We start from the raw sequence: 17,154 nt of genomic DNA on the forward strand, positions 1-17,154 counted from the left end.
CAGAGGTACAGCAGTGATCTTTGCTGACAAGAACAATCATTGCATTTCAACTGAGACTACAATTACTACAGCCTTTAACTCCCCATTCACTCAACATAACATTCACACATACTAACTATCATGCACACGAACTGTCTAGACGACATTTTCTGACATGTTGACATCTGACGGTTTGTATCCTGGCACATTGATGGTCTTAATGCCTCACATACAGCACACAGCAAAGACACTGTGAAACATATGCTGTGCTCATATACTCCATACATATTACCCACTAAACAGTCAGCCTACTTGTCTTGTGCACAAATTGAAAGCCATTATTACATGCAGACACTCCTTAATTCTCTTTCCACAGCTGGGCCGTATGTATAATGCACAGGGCTGTCACCTCACTCACTGTTGGAAAAAATACACAGTGATGGACCCTGGATGTCCAATTCACTTTGAACTTTATGCAACACACTGCTCGTATCCAACAGAGACCTCAGCACTACCTGAGAATGTAAACTAGGTTAGAGTATGGTTTTGTTATAGAGCACATCTCATGGCTAGAACACAGTAAACATAGCTGCCTACAAGCCTGAAGGGCTGCAGGTCAGCAGGCTGCACAGTATGATGACACTCCACTGCTTTAGTAATGGTTTGAGAAGCTGTAGAAACCGTTGAATGCTTGGCCTTTTTTTGCTTGAAAAAATTGCTTAAATGATAAATCAGTTAGCAAATAAGTTGCTTACTTATTTATACAGCTTGGATATTATGCTCCACAGTCCAACCAATACATTGGTTTACGTATATTATTGGCTGATATTGGCCACAATCAAAAACATATTGGAATAAGCAGATACAGTATGTTGTCCGATATGTGCTGATATGTAATACTTCATTTTTTTAAAGAACATACAACAGAAAAAGTTGCTTGGAGTCATGTGTAATTGTTAATTTTTCAGCAAAGTTTACTGTTTAAAAGAACCAATGTAATTTTAGGACATTCAAATGTATTCTTAAACTTCAAAATACCCTGTATAAACATATATATAAATAGATTAACCTCTGTCAAACTCTAATGCGCTCATCTCTTCATTCACTACTCTCACAATACTTTGGTCCCCATGTATTGACATTCTTAAGTAATGCAATTCAACATTACAATGGATCTATAACAGTATATACATTCATTTTGATATTTCCATGAACATCATTGCTACACTACATATGAAGTGGTAAATAAAATACTTTTTGAAGTAAACTGCTACATTTAGCTGGCTCTGCTCATTAAGCTAGTGCTATAAGATTCAGAAATAGTAAATATAAAAACATGTACTATATACATTTTGCTCTCTCCTTCCACCCCACAGTATGTCTCTACTTAGTGGTGGTTGTATTTTTGAAAGCATTGGGGATTTGAGTTTTGACCCTTTGATGTTACTGTAGCTGGTCAATGTGGTGGAGTGCTGATGCCAACAAAAGGCAAGCAGTTAAGTCAGCAGTTATTAGTTTCCACAGAGCAAATAACATACTACTATATGCCATTAAAGTACGAGCGCACACATTGTTTTATGGGAAACAGGAAAAATCCTTGTGATAGTCGTGCTCATTTCTGTTAGTACTTCTTGTTCCCATTGTTTTTCCCATTATGGATTAGCATCAAGCTAACATACCAAGCTCCAGTTAAGAAAAAAGAGATTTTTCCTCCCACCCCTAAAAAATGTGCTGCTGATTGCTGAATCAATCACACTATGACAAGTGTGGGATGTCTGTCACAACGAGTGTATGATCTCTGCATTAGCCATCCATTAGTGTCCATATCCCCCCACAAGGTACATTTAGTTTTTCATATTTGAGGGGGTTTATTTATTTTTCTGCTTATGTTTATTTTTAGGGTTAGATTCTATTGTCTCTGGAGTGGATGAAGCTGAGTACTGCAGCAAATTATTTTGGCACAGATTTAGACGACAAAAGATTCCCAAGCCAGTTATTTTTTTTGTTTAACACTGCCATTAAAGATTAGTCAAACCGTTTTTGTCCTTGGTGTAAGTCCACAGTTAATCTGCTCAGCTAACTTTCCTGAGTCTGCTTCCACCCACACCGCCTTGTATAGTGTACAGTTGCATTGCGTCTCTCAGCCAGTGAAAGGATCAACACAGGCTGGGCGGGATAATCCCCATTGTGCTAATCTGAAAGACTAGCCTCTGGGATGCCACAAAATGTACTCGCTGAAAAGGTGAGCTTTGCTGCTCAGCATGAACCCCCCTGACCACAAAACATAAACAAACTGGCTTTTAGCTATCTTGCCATTCAGGATGCCCTCACCACGCCACAGCAGCCATGATCCAAATTGAAAGGGACAACCTTAGGCCTGGAAAGAGGTGAGTCATTTGAGTTTTGTCCATATTCTTCCCTCAAGGTATCAACATGACAAACTAGCTTTAGGAGACATTAAGCTGACAAAAATAACTGCAGGAGCACAAATTGCTTGAGAGAAGAGTAATGCATTTATTGCACCACATTAGTGTGTAGAGTTGATTTTGGTGGATGAAACTAATCTGCAGCAGGCAACAGTCAACATTCAGGTTTGGACAAGTTTGAACTTGCTCCCAAAAATAATCATATTTAACAAGCTTACATAAGCTCGGCAAGAATGCAAGCTGAATAATTGTCATACCCAGACAACTATGTTTCTTAGTATGATTGAATATCTGCCTTGGGCTGCTGCGCACGACCATTTCTCCCTTTGTGATGATGTTATTCATAAATTCAATAGTCTTGCTATTTTGCATTAATTAACACGCGGCACAAAACCCGCACCACCGCAAATTAATCATGACCTAAAAATAAGAACAGACTGTAATTTTGTTTTTGGCACTACACTGCAAACTAGTCTGCAATGCATTTTTAACATGGCTTCCAACACCCAAGTGTAAGCACTCAGTAATCCTTCATTATCGCTTTGGTTCTTAACAACACTCAATTAACGAGAAGAGACTTTATTTTACAACAATTCAGGGGGTCTTTACAGGGGTCCCTGGGAGGTTCACAACCTCACACATGCTGCCCTTCTGGCAGAGTCAGCAGACAGATTTTCATGAGGGTGTTTGCTATTGTCACCACAATAGAGCCATTGCACAGTCTGTTGTGCTATCTATTTTATGATGCAGTTCTAAGAAAAACATGACTTCACTTTTGCAGACTCAAGCACAGATGCATGTAGATATAGCTGTGTTTTGTTTTTCTACTTTTAGAATAACCAATTCCAATTCCTCACCCCTGTAACTGTTTTTCAAGTTGCAGTCAACCTCCATTTGACAGAGAGTTCAGCTTTTGTCTACCCTTAGATATTCAGTGACACTAATCACAGTGTTTTAACCAGTACGAGCCCCACATTAAGTGTATCATCATTAGTAGTTGAACAAGAGAGAGGCTTCTAGTCTGGCACAATCACGGTTTGCTCTCCCTCTCTGCTTGTTCATTTCAATTTGCAACAGGAACATTTTAAATAAAGAAGGAAAATTATGAGAATTTATAATCAAATTGGCAAAAGTCAATGTTTTTGCTTGAACTTGTCAGTCTGATTTGAATACCGATTGCACAGTGTAATGGCTGAAGAAAAAAGCACCAGCTGCATATCGAGGGGTTCCTCTACTGTGAAATAACTCTATACCGTAAAAGATAAGAACCCCATTGATGGGGTGGGCAAAGAATTTGAATAACAGAAACCGAGGTAAAACAAGGGTGAACTGACAAGCATTCACTTGATGGAGAGTGGTCCAGTGTTGTGTAAAAGTCTGTTACCTTGCCAATATGTGTTTCCTTTTACCATTAGGACTTGAGAGGGTTCAAAACTGGGATTTCTTTTACTAGGTAAGTAAGTGGCACAACCTGCTTACTTAATCAGATCAAAATTATGATTCTTAGTGTTGTTTATTTGCCATGGACAGAAGCCAGACTGCTATCCATAGTCATGTTGCTAAACACAAGGAAACACTAGAAGAAGTTTTCCGCTTTAAACAGTTCTTTTTCTAACTAAATGTGCCTGTGGACACAGGTAAGACCAAAGAAAAAAAAGACAGTGATCCCAAATTATGCTGACATTTGTGCTACTCCATCTTTTCCTCCAATTTGTCTGACCTATTTGACTTAACTGACAGCTAAACTTTCCAGTCTGAATCAATATGCAATGCTGTTATGCTATCTTCCACTGCTGCAAAGTGCACGTTAAGCTTGTGCTGTTTCATTTACAGTCCATTTTTGCCACCATTGTGGGGTTGTGTACCTACAGTTCAAATCCAACTATGTTGCTCTTGGTGGAAAAAAAAATGTTTTTGAGCCAGAATTTGCCATGTATAAAAACACACACAAACACTCTTCTCTTTACAGGAAGCTGCTGGGTGTCCCATGGGATGATTATTGTTTCGAGAGGTTCAATGTTTTTTTTGACTTGTTGCCTGAGAAAGACATTCCCCCTGAGACTGAACATTGAGAAAACACTTTGCAGTCAATCCCACATGCCAGCCAGTCATTTGACCACCACGGCAGCCTACTGAAAATCAATGGCGACAAAAAAAAATCTTTGGCACCAGATTTTTTCCGTACCAGGGGAAAATTATGTTCACAATATCACAAAACGTTTAGTCTACCCATTTCTCCCCAGAACTGACAACACAGGGTTTGGTGCTTGCAGTAGGAAATAAACAGGAAATCCAGGCAGAGAGACTTATCTCCAGTCTTAAATGTGACCTAAAGGATAAAACAATTTTGTCTCTCTAATAATATACAGTAAGGCGGCATATGATGGAGGGAGGAACACATTTACCGAGGCACACATCATTATTCAACCCCTTATTTGAATCCTGCAGATAAGCACACTCGAGAGAGATATATCAATTATGGTTAGGCTGAGACACTGGCCACTAAGGGTGTTTCGTGCCTCACTGTGGATAATGTAAGTGCAATAATGCAAGAGCAGAGTTCTGAAACCAACTCATTTTCACTCGGAGATTGGGTATCCCTCATTCAGACGATGATTGGATTTGTGACATGCTCTCCACTTAGGTAAAAGGAGTGTAATTATGGACTTGACCTTTAGGGGCATTTTCTGTATCGAATCCTCTTAACAGCATTCAAAAGTGAGAATAAAGCTGTGATTGGTTGAGTTTTGTACATTTTATAGGCTGCACTTCTATTTTGCGGGGTTAACTCATCTTGGGCTGGTGAACACGAGCACATGAAGAGGTTTCTCATTTAAAAACTAACCATGTTTTATAGGAGGGGAAGGAGAGGAGACCTATAACAGAGTTGGTTTTATCTCTGGGCTTTTGAAATACAGGACAACAACAGACAGTCTTAAAAATATATAAGGATTATGGAACTGCTCAACATCTTTTGGAGCAATGAAAAGGCATTAGTCAGAAAAGACCTGGAATCAATATAGATTGCCCACATCACCATGAGCTATTATTCTATATGCACATTAAATCAATAAATATTTTTCGAGAAAAGGGTATTTCATATGTCAGACATTTTAAAATCTAGCAGATGCCAAATAAACATTATATGCCCCAATATATCTCCTTTTTTTATCTTTATATTTTCTTCTATTTTTTAATTACCATATTCTTCTAAACATATTTGGTTTATCCAGAACACTTTTGTAGACCTGCTTTCTTCCTAAAAAGAAAAACCTTCTTAGTCATCCACCTACACATGTGCAGCTCTAGGCAGTATCACCCAATCACACTGATCAACCAAAAGTGTGGCTGTGTTACTTTTGCTGCACAGCTGCAACGTCTGCAAAGAGACAATGATGGTATAATCTTAAACTCTAAAAGTCAGCGTAACAGTAGAATAAGTGGCAAAGAATTACAATGTCAGCTTTCCAAGTGTCCTGAATATAGCCAAGGTGCATTCCTCTGCTTATGACTATGACATCTGTACAAAAATGTTGTTTTCTCTTGAAAATTTTGGTTGCTTTCGGTAAATGTCAGATCTTGCAGACCTCTGACAAAAACAGAATTAAGCGTATCCAGGATTAAAGTTATCAAAATTCTAGTAACAAGTAAATTGTTTAACTGCGGCAATTACATTACTCTATGGAAGATGACTCAACCAGCATTTATAGAGACACACACTTACATACTCTTCAAATTATGTATAATTGTTGCTGTACCATTTAATAATAGAGGCTGAATATTTGAATAAACTCAAGCTTGATGACAGTTGTGAGAATTTCTGAGACCGCTTTGCTTCAATAATATCAGTGGTATGAAGTTGTTGTCGTGTTTGTTGCTTTGACTGAGATGTTTTGCGTAAGAAACACAGCCAATCACACACTGAACGTACAAAAGCGATGCTTGATTGAGTGATGGTTTATTGCTTCTGACAACACAGTGCTTGAATATTTCTTTGTCACAGTGCACTATTGACCGGCAAGTCAGTCATGCCATTTATAGTATAGACAGTGTGATTGGATTTTTTAGCACTAGCCGGACCAAATGTCAAAAAGACGCCATGTTTTCTCGTCTGAATGTATTCAAATCAAAGGAAAACGGGCACCTTTGCACCAGCAGCTGCTACCATAGTGATAGCAAAATCATAGCAGGCAAGTATTTTAAGTCATTAGAAAAAAGATGGAAAAGCATGCTTGCATGCAGAGAGCACTTGCCTTACTCTCAGAGGCAGTCAGACATCATTTAAGTGTAAAGTGTCTCTTTTCTTTGACAGCCTCTTTTCTAGGGGCTCTGTTGGCAGGGGTCACTGTCCTCCCAGTGCACCACACTCACTGCCTGCGTGACTGATTCTGAGCCGCAGATCTGCACGGAAAGCTGTTTGGATAACTGTCAGCTCTCCCTCTCTCTCATTGCCATCAAAGATGAAGGGTCATTTTTCTCCATCTCACCGTGACTCCCCTCAAGACGTCTCCCTCCGAAATGCAGAGGGATGGCTTCCTCACCTCCCTCCCACCAGCTCATAATAGATGGCTCTTTTTTGACTGACAGTCTATGCAGTGTCTATGCTCTATGTGTTTTGTATGGCTTATTCAGTCTGTATAGTGGTGTTTGTGTTGAATGGAGCTCCAAGCCTCAAAAACCATCTTGTATGAGCAGCAATCTTTTTGAACGAACCTAACCCTGAATATATATGGGCAATGCCAGATTATTTCATATCATTATATGTGTGCAAGAACAAAGTTGCCCTCTGAACAGGGATGGATTTTGAAATTCTGGGCCCATACTCATAACAATTTGGCCAACTGATGTTTGTGTTGTTGTTTATTTTGTCTTTGTTGTTATCTAATAAAATTAGATAATTTAGATATCTAAGTAATTCAGCCCTTAATTAAACTATCTTTGTAGGGGCACAAATTAAATCATACATATTTATAGAACAACCTTTAATATAACCTTTTTCAACAAGATAAATAACTTTTTAATTACACCCTTGTAGCATTTCCCTATAGTATTACTGTTGCCACCACTGTCGCAAGGCAGCATTTGCAACATGGCTACCGCTACAGAGGAAAAAAACAACATTAAAATCCCAGTTTGATGTAGAAATCCCGTTCTTAGTGTTATGTAAAAGCCAGAGTAACACAGTTGGTTGTATCAATAAGTAGGCGGGTTCTGTTACTAACTGATCATGTTGAAGTAATGCTTGTTTTGAACTGTTTGAAGTCTCAGTGGTAAAGGGGAAACACATATCAACAGGTGAACAGGCTTTGACACACCTGAGCGCTCTTCATCAAGTGAATATGCTATTCACTGGTTCTCTTTGGTTGCTAAACTCCTGATGAGCTTCCTTTGTTCACATTTACATTTAAGTGCCAACCAGCAAATCAGGGGCAGTTTGGGGTTCAGTATTTTGCCCCACGACACTGGGCAGACCTGGGGAATCGAAACCAGTGACCTTCTGATAACCAGACACTGGCTCTACCTCTGAGCCACAGCCGCCCCTCTGTGCCATAATTTAACCATTATTTTCAGGCAAAAAGTCTAGCCTAGTGAAAGCAAGGTTTGGAGCGAATGAAAACAATATGCAAAGGGTGTCATTTTTCTATAAGGTGAATATCGATCGATACCGAGGTTTTTTTTTGCATCCTGACTTCTGATTAGAGCTGTGCGATATTACGATATACATCGTAGTGCGATATAAAAATGTCTACTGTAGGATATAACCCTCTGTTGTTTATATCATAATTTTAACCTGTAGGCTACTTGTTTAGCACTGTTACACTAATGTTAACACACAACTTAAAGCACAACTCAAGCCAGAATTGGTCGCTCAGGAGTAAACAGAGGCAACGCAGCATGGTGGAGACGGAGGAGAGCACAATGGAAGACGAAAATAACATTACTAGTAACATTACATCAGACGCGGATACAGAAGTACAACCCCAAGAAGATTTGGTGCCGAAAAAGGGGAAATGGAATTCCATCGCTTGGCTTTGTTTTGGGTTAAAAACTCAGACACCAACCAGACAACGGTAATCTGCAACACATGCCGCCAACAAGTTGTTACTAGCGACTCGAACACGTCTAATCTTTTCTACCACTTAAAGACACGCCAGGATATATATCGTTATCGGGATATAAAATTAGCTATATCGGGATATAATTTTTTTTCCATATCGCACAGCACTACTTCTGATATAGTCTGCCTTTCCTGCCATGCCTTCATGTTCAAACAGTCGAATGCAAAACCCTTTCTGCATAAGCAGCAGAGAAGACATTGAGGATTTCACAGCTGTGCCCGCTGGCTTGTGAACATACTGAAACTTGTCTCCAACATGGAGTTACAGAGCGCCCCTGACAATGCCAAATATTAAAGCAGCTTCCTCCCATCCAGTAGCCACCATTCATCATGCTCAGCCAGAGGACTCCCAAGCATCGCTCCCTTTGGATGAGAGATTGATAGTGACCTCAGCTCAGTTTATCGAGCGTCCACCTACTCTTCTTGCCTGGTGAACACTAACCACGCAGCCTCTCACTCTCATCCATTCCACCTCTTTCCTTTAGCTGCTGTGGGGTGGACAGATTTCTGCTGCTTCGTCAGGTAGCCTGGTCCACAATGATATGAAGAGGTGTCAGGTCCTTCCAGTTCCCAGGATGCACCGTGTGACTGTTCGCCCCTGACAGACAGCCTGATGGGGCCATGTCTGAAATACTCTGGTGACCTGTTTGTCTCAAAAACATCATTTCAAATCCACAGTGGACAAGGTCTCCATCTCTGTCAGAAGACTGAGAGCAAAAGGTTGAAAAATGTTCAATACCTCCAAATCTGTATGAAGCTTGTCAATGTAGTTGGTGCCTTGTTTTGCAAACTGTATTTTGTAAACCACACAATCACCAACATAACATGTCAAGTTGCTTAATTTGACATACATCTCATATTAGCGGCCACTTCAAATAACAATATCAATAGTAAAGCACCTCAAACAATCACACAACTCAGCCTTGCTGACAAGGAGTGATTGATTTTTAAATAGATACCTTATTGATCCTTATCCAGGATGTAAATGAAAGCCTCCTCGACACTGCAGCTGACAGCCTGCGCCGGTTCTATTAGGGAGATGAGAGGGAACGTGTGGAAAAATGAAGGCCATCTGTCTTGATGGTGCCATGTCCTCTGTACGCTGTGTCTGATGTAAACAACTCCATTTGTCAGGATATGTCAAACCTTGGGACTCTCATAACACACACAACACCCAGTGAGATCCCCAGCCTCCACAAAGCAAAGCTCAGCAACCTCTGACTGATTTGTGCTCAGTCAAATCTTTTTTGAAGACAGAGCTGCATACATCTTTTATGCGCTGATCGCTCTCAGATAACAAAAGTTCCAAAGGTTGGTGGACTCTGACTCCACAAATTACAGCGGCAGAAAACATGCTTGACTGAAGTGCGTGCTCAGTAGTAATATCCTATATTAGAGTGTGGCAAGAGAAAGCATGTGCCCTTATTATCCCACTTGGTGCACAAGGGCAACTCCTTCACACATACACACACATGCTACAAGCAATTGACTCTATCTGCTCTATCAAGTGCCCACTCACTCAGTCAACTGCCCATCCCATCAGATACATTAGAGAAATATTATATTACTGACCAAAACTCAGAGAATATAGACAGTTCTGTGAGAAGCTTGATACAAAGCAATGGCAACCCTTTCAAAAAGGAAGTGAAGGCACGAAAAAAAATTTCCATAAAAGATGAGACAGACAATGAGTAAGAAAACAATACTGATACTTGAGGGATTTTAATTGATTGAAATCCATGATAATCTTCTTAAGCTCTGGAATCTTTTTGCTATTTCTGGTGAGCATTATTTGAACTAGCCTCAACCTAACATGCAATAAGCCACCAGGATAAAGTCAAACTGTCATAAATCACCTCCATCTTTTTAAGGAAGAATTTGAAAATGTGAGTCACATTCATCAGGGTATAAAACAAATGATCTGTTGATTTTTACCAATCAAGATCCGAGTCTAACAATGGCACAGCACTTCTTGGTGAAAATTATTTTTACATTGAAAATCAAATTGAATAGTGAACTTAAAATAACCCTAAAATCCCGCCTCAAATCAAATCGAGAATGCCAATATTTTTTGGCTATATTGCTATGTTACATATCTTAGTGTTCTGAGATCTCAAAATCCCTTTGATCCCCTATTTTTGCCCAATAACTCGATTCTGATATTGTGATATTATTGTAGAAATGACTTTTGGGACTTTTTCAAAATATTCATCAGTAATGTGGATGCAATGACTAAGTGAGTAAAGGCAAACAGTCTGGAAAGTTCAGAAAATGACATCAGTCATGTCATGATGTAACAATAACCGAACTCTGATACAATATATAGCCCTTCATGATAATGAAATTATATCTATGTATTGCCCAGCCCTGTGTGTGTGTGGTAAAGAAATTATGATAGTCTTACAAATTGTGTCCACTAGAGAGTACTGACAAAGTCATTTTTATCTATGAAGTGCTTTGTCCAACACACATTATTTACAAAAATGGGTTGATGTACAGCTGTTTATATTAAAAGATGAGTAGACATATTGACATGTATGCAAGAGACTTCTATGCACTGCAACATACAAATCACCTGTTCAAACAGCTGAAATTAATGATAACGTTCCAATCATTTTTGGAAGTGATAATGGTAATAGTAACTTAACCAACCCCTATTTGCACCAACTTGACATTTTACAAAAATGTAATGTGATGCAGTTTGCCATTTTAATTTGCTGAGGTATTGAGAACATTACACTTTTTCACATATACTGGTCCAATGAAACGATAAAAGACAGCCTTCCACAACCAACAGCCCTACAGCAGAGAAAATATGAGGATAGCTCAATGGCCAATAAACTATAGTTTATGATACATTTATTTACCTCTACAGATGGAAGAAGTTGTTTTGTTTTTCTGAACAACTTAAATTTATCTTCAGGCTTTCATTTGCAATGTGAAAGCCTTCAAGCACTTTCTAAATTAATATGTGTTATGGTCATGACGCTTGTCAAAATGGACAGATTTTATGGGGTGCTCAATGTACTGATGCTGACTTCAAGGTATATTTATAGACTACAACTCAAGCACAGTGCTTTTCTCTGTTTGAACCTGAGGGCCATGTTTACTGTGTTCAGAAAATGGAAAAGAGTCCTGAATTGTTTACAGCAATTTTCAGTGATGGGCTGTGAGTGAGACTATGTATACACTCAGTATCACAAGCAGTAATTATATACATTTTCATAATGATAGCCAATTATAGAAAAATCACAATATTGTCAGTGTAGTGTCACTTTAGTACGATTGTTGCCTGTGGGTAGATGTAATTTTGAGCCATTTCATTAAAGTTATTGACAAGTAAAAATGCTTTGTGAAAAAATTTTTTTTGTGACAGCGTTAACTTTACTTACATACACAGTTTCTGATGCTTAATGTCAGACAAACAGGCTGCTGCCTACACACAGATGGTTTATGTGTGTTTATTATCTACTGGCATGGTTCAGCCAACACATTTGAATGGATAGGGACAACTATGACAACTGGAACCGTCCATTTGTAGCTGAAATGTCCCATCAGATGTGTCAAGAGAGCCATTTTATACTGTAGAACGGGTTTGTCAAAATATAAACCATTCTCTTGGACTCCTTCTTCTTTCACTCACTTCTACAGCTTATGAACAATATTTTTTATTTCTTTAATAAATATATATGTAATTCTAGTTGCACAATCCATTTTATTTCTTCATTTTGTGATCTTTTTGCAATTAATAAACATGCAATTGGCCACCTGTCAAATTCATAATTAAAACAAATAGGTTGCAACATGCTCCCAGGGCAACTGCTAACTGTGGCTGTGATCTGGACTCGGAGCTCAGAGCACTGGGTTACTGGCGGCATTTCCACCTCTAGCACAGGAGCTTTGCATTGGGATAGGCTGGGGCTAGCTGGATAGCATGCTAACTTAGGTGGAGATCTCTGCAACACAATACACAGACGTCATAACTTCCAAACTGTTATTTTTCAAAATTTTGTTGATACATTTGGCTGATTTTTGTATTGTTTTATTTAACTAAAATGCTTACATACTGTACCTTTAAGGTAAAATCAGTACAATTGTATACATATTATACGGTCACGTGGCCACGCGTCTAAAGCACAGTCAAGTCCACAGCAAATTTAAAAACAATTCTTCTCATTATCTCTCATTATCCTTTACACCATTGAACTTGGAAAAACAGACTGATAGAGAGACCTCAAATCACTTGTACTGAAAGTCTGAATTCAAATGAGAGCGGGGTCGCCTTGGTGCACACACTGCCTTTACGCTGTTCTATTGATGGTCAGTGACAGATCATTATGGCTCAAGATGTCAAAATGAAGCTGTCTTGACAAGTTTTTTAGGAGGACCTGGGATGCTTCTCCACCATCCAGTGCCTCTTAACCAAAACTGACTGCTCCAGCCACAACCCCTGGAGCTGTAACTGTTACAGATCTATCAACAATAGATAGAGTTTTCTGATAAATAGTGAATATAGCAACTTCTGAACAACTCTTCAATTTCAGGCTTAGATAAGCACATTCCGACCAGCCACAACCAGTTCCTAACTGAAACCCCTGCTATTATTTGCCAAGTTTGGATACAGCCATGGATAATTCAGTTGGTTAAAAAGGTATAGATACAGATAAGGGTGTACTCACCTCATCTACCTATGTAACTGTTGTGCTATAATATTATTGAGGAATTTATTGCAGCATTGCAGGAAAAAATGAAGTTGCAGCTTGCCTCTGCCACCTTTATTTCTTCAATGCAATGCATACAACTGACAGTAGGTGAATATTTTAAGTTATGTTTTAATGAGATCTTAACATAAAGAGTAAAAACTGTAAGGGTTGATCTACATATTTTATGCTTTGGTTCTTGCACACCTTACGTCCCCCAGGCCCACCTAAATTAATATTTGTGGCTACGCTACTGATATAATATAGATTTTACCTCCATGTCATCAGTTTGTCTCATAAAAAAAGAATAAATGACTGCAGTGCTTTGTATGGTAATGACCTTGCATCAACAAAAGCTGAATGCTTAAAATGTACAATGTGTACTTTTGATTACTGCTGAAAATCCCTATAGCAACACCAAAAGTGACAGTTATAAACCATCTCCTTACAAATGGCAGAACTGGGGGTTTTTGCCGCATGAGCTGTGGTTGTCTTCCCTTTGGTACGACATTAACCGTGAGATTACTGCCACTAAGAGGGTATCAGATGAACAATTTCCATCTTAATTGTGTGAAAATGAAACAATTTCTTCTCTCAGAAGTGGGGGAAGTGTTTGTATTTTACAATTCACTCATCATCCGATTGAATAACTTCACTCAGTAACTCCTCACAGGATTGGATGGCCTATTTTTGAGCATGCAACACTCATACTCCTCCCCTCAAAAACATGTGATACGATCACATAGCCTAAAGCATGTTTTAATGAGTTGCTGAACAAAAATAACTCCTCTTTTTGCTCTTCATGGTGTGTATAGATTTATTAACTGAAAAATAAATGACTCGGCCTAGCTCTCTGTCTCACTGTCTTCTTTCTCAGAGACACTTTGGTAGAAGGTCTAACACAAGTTTACATCAGGCTCTGAATCCTTCAGACCCATGGGTAAACTGAGAAGGAAATCACCTTGTCTGCTATCCAGCCTCAAGCAATGTGAATGAGCAGTGCTTCCTTTTCACACTGGATCTCTGTTGCTTTTGATCAAGTTCCCAATCACATCTATGTCTGATCTGCTCACACTGCAGCCCTCTGTCGACACTCACGCTATTTCTGCTGGCAATTTCGACCTCCTGACAGGTTAGTGGATTGAATCTGCAAGACAGTATCCAAATGGTTTCTGCCAGAGAAGACTGGCTCCATCAAAAGCCCAACTTTTGTTCCAGCTTCTGGGTAGCAAATTGTCACATATTCAGCAGCGCAGTGCAGTTTTACTGCTTCAGCAGCAATATTGCTCTGTGTCTAAATGAGGAATCGCCAAATGTTTTCACATCAAGAAAACCCATTTAGATACACATTAGACTAAAGACCCCCATTTCATTAGCGTTTGTTCCAAAACACCCCATCTGATATGATCTTTGTTAGAGTTTTGGTACAGAATTATTTAACTGTGTGTACAGAATTATTTAACAGTGTGCACTGCACAGGGAGTAGGCAATCATGTGGGCAGTCACACTTATGATCTGAACAATCAACATTTTGCATGATAATTTCCATTTTAGGGGCATTGAGTAATTATCAACTGGAACTGCTTTTTACTCTGGTTGGTACAACTACAATCCTCTTGTTCACCACAGATTGCACCCAGATGTCACTTTGGGACTCACAATTCTAAGGAATACAAACAACAGACGATTTTACTGTCCGTTTGAAAATGTCTCATTAATTAAATCATTTTTAAGAAGTTACACTTAAATCAATTCAGGTGAAAAGTTTCAGATTTTGGGAAACAATTCTTTAAAATATAAATATTTTGCAGATTGTACATTATTGAATAAAAACTCTTGCATTTTTTACGTGTCAGTTGTGTAAAAAAGCAAACAACTTTAAAGCTTGATTTTAAGGACGATATTAGCTGAGACACAGAAGTAGTTCTGGTCCATTACAACCTTAGAAGCAAAACTGGGTGAATGTAATTATGTCTGACTATTATTGGAAGTAGTGTGATGTCAAGATATCAAACGGTATGCCTGCGTCTTTTTACAAACAAAAAGAGCATATTCATGTTTGTAATACTGTCACTTAGTGGAATACAAATAAACTATCTAGACTACAATTTAACCACAGGATGACATTTAGACAGCAGCTTTACCATCTGGTCACATCAAACAGACACAATATATGTCATAAACACATGGCTCACACACATTATCTACCCTCTTGGCAGCAATAAAAATATAAATGGCATTTTCCAAGCTTCCTTGAATAAAAAGTACATGTCAGTAACAGTACAAAATTCTACACAATATGAATTCACGGATAACTCTAAAAAGCCTGTGTTCACATTAAAAGGAAATGTGGGTAAGGATGCGCAATATTTATCAGACTGATAAATTATCAGCCTGGTATTGGGAAATGTATATTATCAACTATTTATCAGCATCTGTGTAACTCTAACCGAGAAACTAGAAACTTTGATTTGATTAGTCGATAAATAGTTGGTGAAATGAAGCCAAATTGCTTTCGCTGACTTAACAAGCGTCACATTTATACACTCAGATACAGTAGGCTGTTTGCATCTTGAAAGGACACAATTATCATTTTCAAGATGCTCACCAACAACTCACAGAGTCTGTAAAAGTCCACGAATTTTAATACAACAACTCTTATTAGAGCTCTGGAATATAAAATCAGCCCACTTTGCTGACCACATCTTGGCCTTTTTATAATCTAGGGTGCGAATCAACTACAGGTTATGATCTTTTTCTTTTTCCTCTAAAATACAAAAAGGCTAAATCATAAATCATCTTGTTGGTATCGGCCATGAGAAATAAGTACAGTTAACAATTCAGCCGAAAACATGGACATCATGCATCTGGAAATTGGGTATCAAACAGATGACATGCAAACCTTTTTTACCTGCTGTAGGCCTACATGCTTGGCATACAAATCCTAACATAACCTGAATTATTTATTAGTCATTAGATTAAAGTATTAAACAGATTTAATAACCAGCTGCCATAAATTGACAAGACCAGACCTACTAACACATGACAAATTAGATAAATGTTACCTTATTTCATAAACTCAGCAGCTTAAATACAAACAGCAAGAACACATTGATGTAATCTAATGCCCAGACCAACTAGAAACAACAGCAACTTTTACCCAGTTAATATGAAAGTCATATTAACAACTTCACAGCTATTTTACTTAACATTAGCCATTGGAGCTAGTGAAGGGACGGACAGACAGCTACAACAGGAAGACAGACAGGCAGAAAGAAAAATAAAATGGGTGGTCTGACTCACGCTATTTAAAGATGGATGTCTTCCTCAAATCCTCCATTGGGGGGTGGCCAATATCAATATAAGATATAACTTAAACCGTAGCTGCTGCCATAAATAGCAATACTGTAAAACTAGCTAGCTTACAACAAACTGACGTTAGCTAGCTTACTACCGTTACCGTGACGACCGTTCATTTGGAAGACGTTGCTCAACTTTTAACTTTCTGTAATTTATTTGTTAGGAGGTCAAACGACTACTGATTGAAAACCTCAGAGTTGTTGTTATTATTCTTGAGGTGTCACGACCGAAAATATCTGGTCCAACACGTTAACTTAGCTAATCAGAGAACGTCACCTTCACCTGGGCTTCTCTGGGTAACGGTAGTCTGGATGTGATCGCCTCAACTGCAAGAGTGCAGTACCCCGTGTCACCGCACGTTCTGGTGTCTAGCACGCGTTACAGTCCAGGGGGGCGCTGTTTCACCAAATCTGAAGATACCAACCAGAAGCTGTGGAAAAAGATGGCTGTGACGTGTAATATGATTAAATGTAACAAGCAATTCTGTCTTTACATCTCATATATTAAGTTAATTTCACGTATGTAAAACCAAAAGATCTAATACAAAAACATAAAAACATAAACAAAGATT

At 38.7% G+C, this 17,154-nt stretch overlaps 1 long non-coding RNA gene across 2 annotated transcripts in view; it reads right to left on the bottom strand.

The window, feature by feature from the left end:
• The window catches only part of LOC115568409 (uncharacterized), a 33,583-nt gene extending 16,680 nt beyond the window's left edge, over positions 1-16,903 (bottom strand). For both annotated transcript variants that reach the window (XR_003981392.1, XR_003981391.1), the window contains exon 1: positions 16,527-16,903. This is a non-coding gene — a long non-coding RNA (uncharacterized LOC115568409). The remainder of the gene's footprint in view (positions 1-16,526) is intronic.
• Between the last annotated feature and the right edge of the window lie 251 nt (positions 16,904-17,154).

Source organism: Sparus aurata, chromosome 18 (genome assembly GCF_900880675.1).
Source record: "Sparus aurata chromosome 18, fSpaAur1.1, whole genome shotgun sequence".
Classification (NCBI taxonomy): Eukaryota; Metazoa; Chordata; class Actinopteri; order Spariformes; family Sparidae; genus Sparus; species Sparus aurata.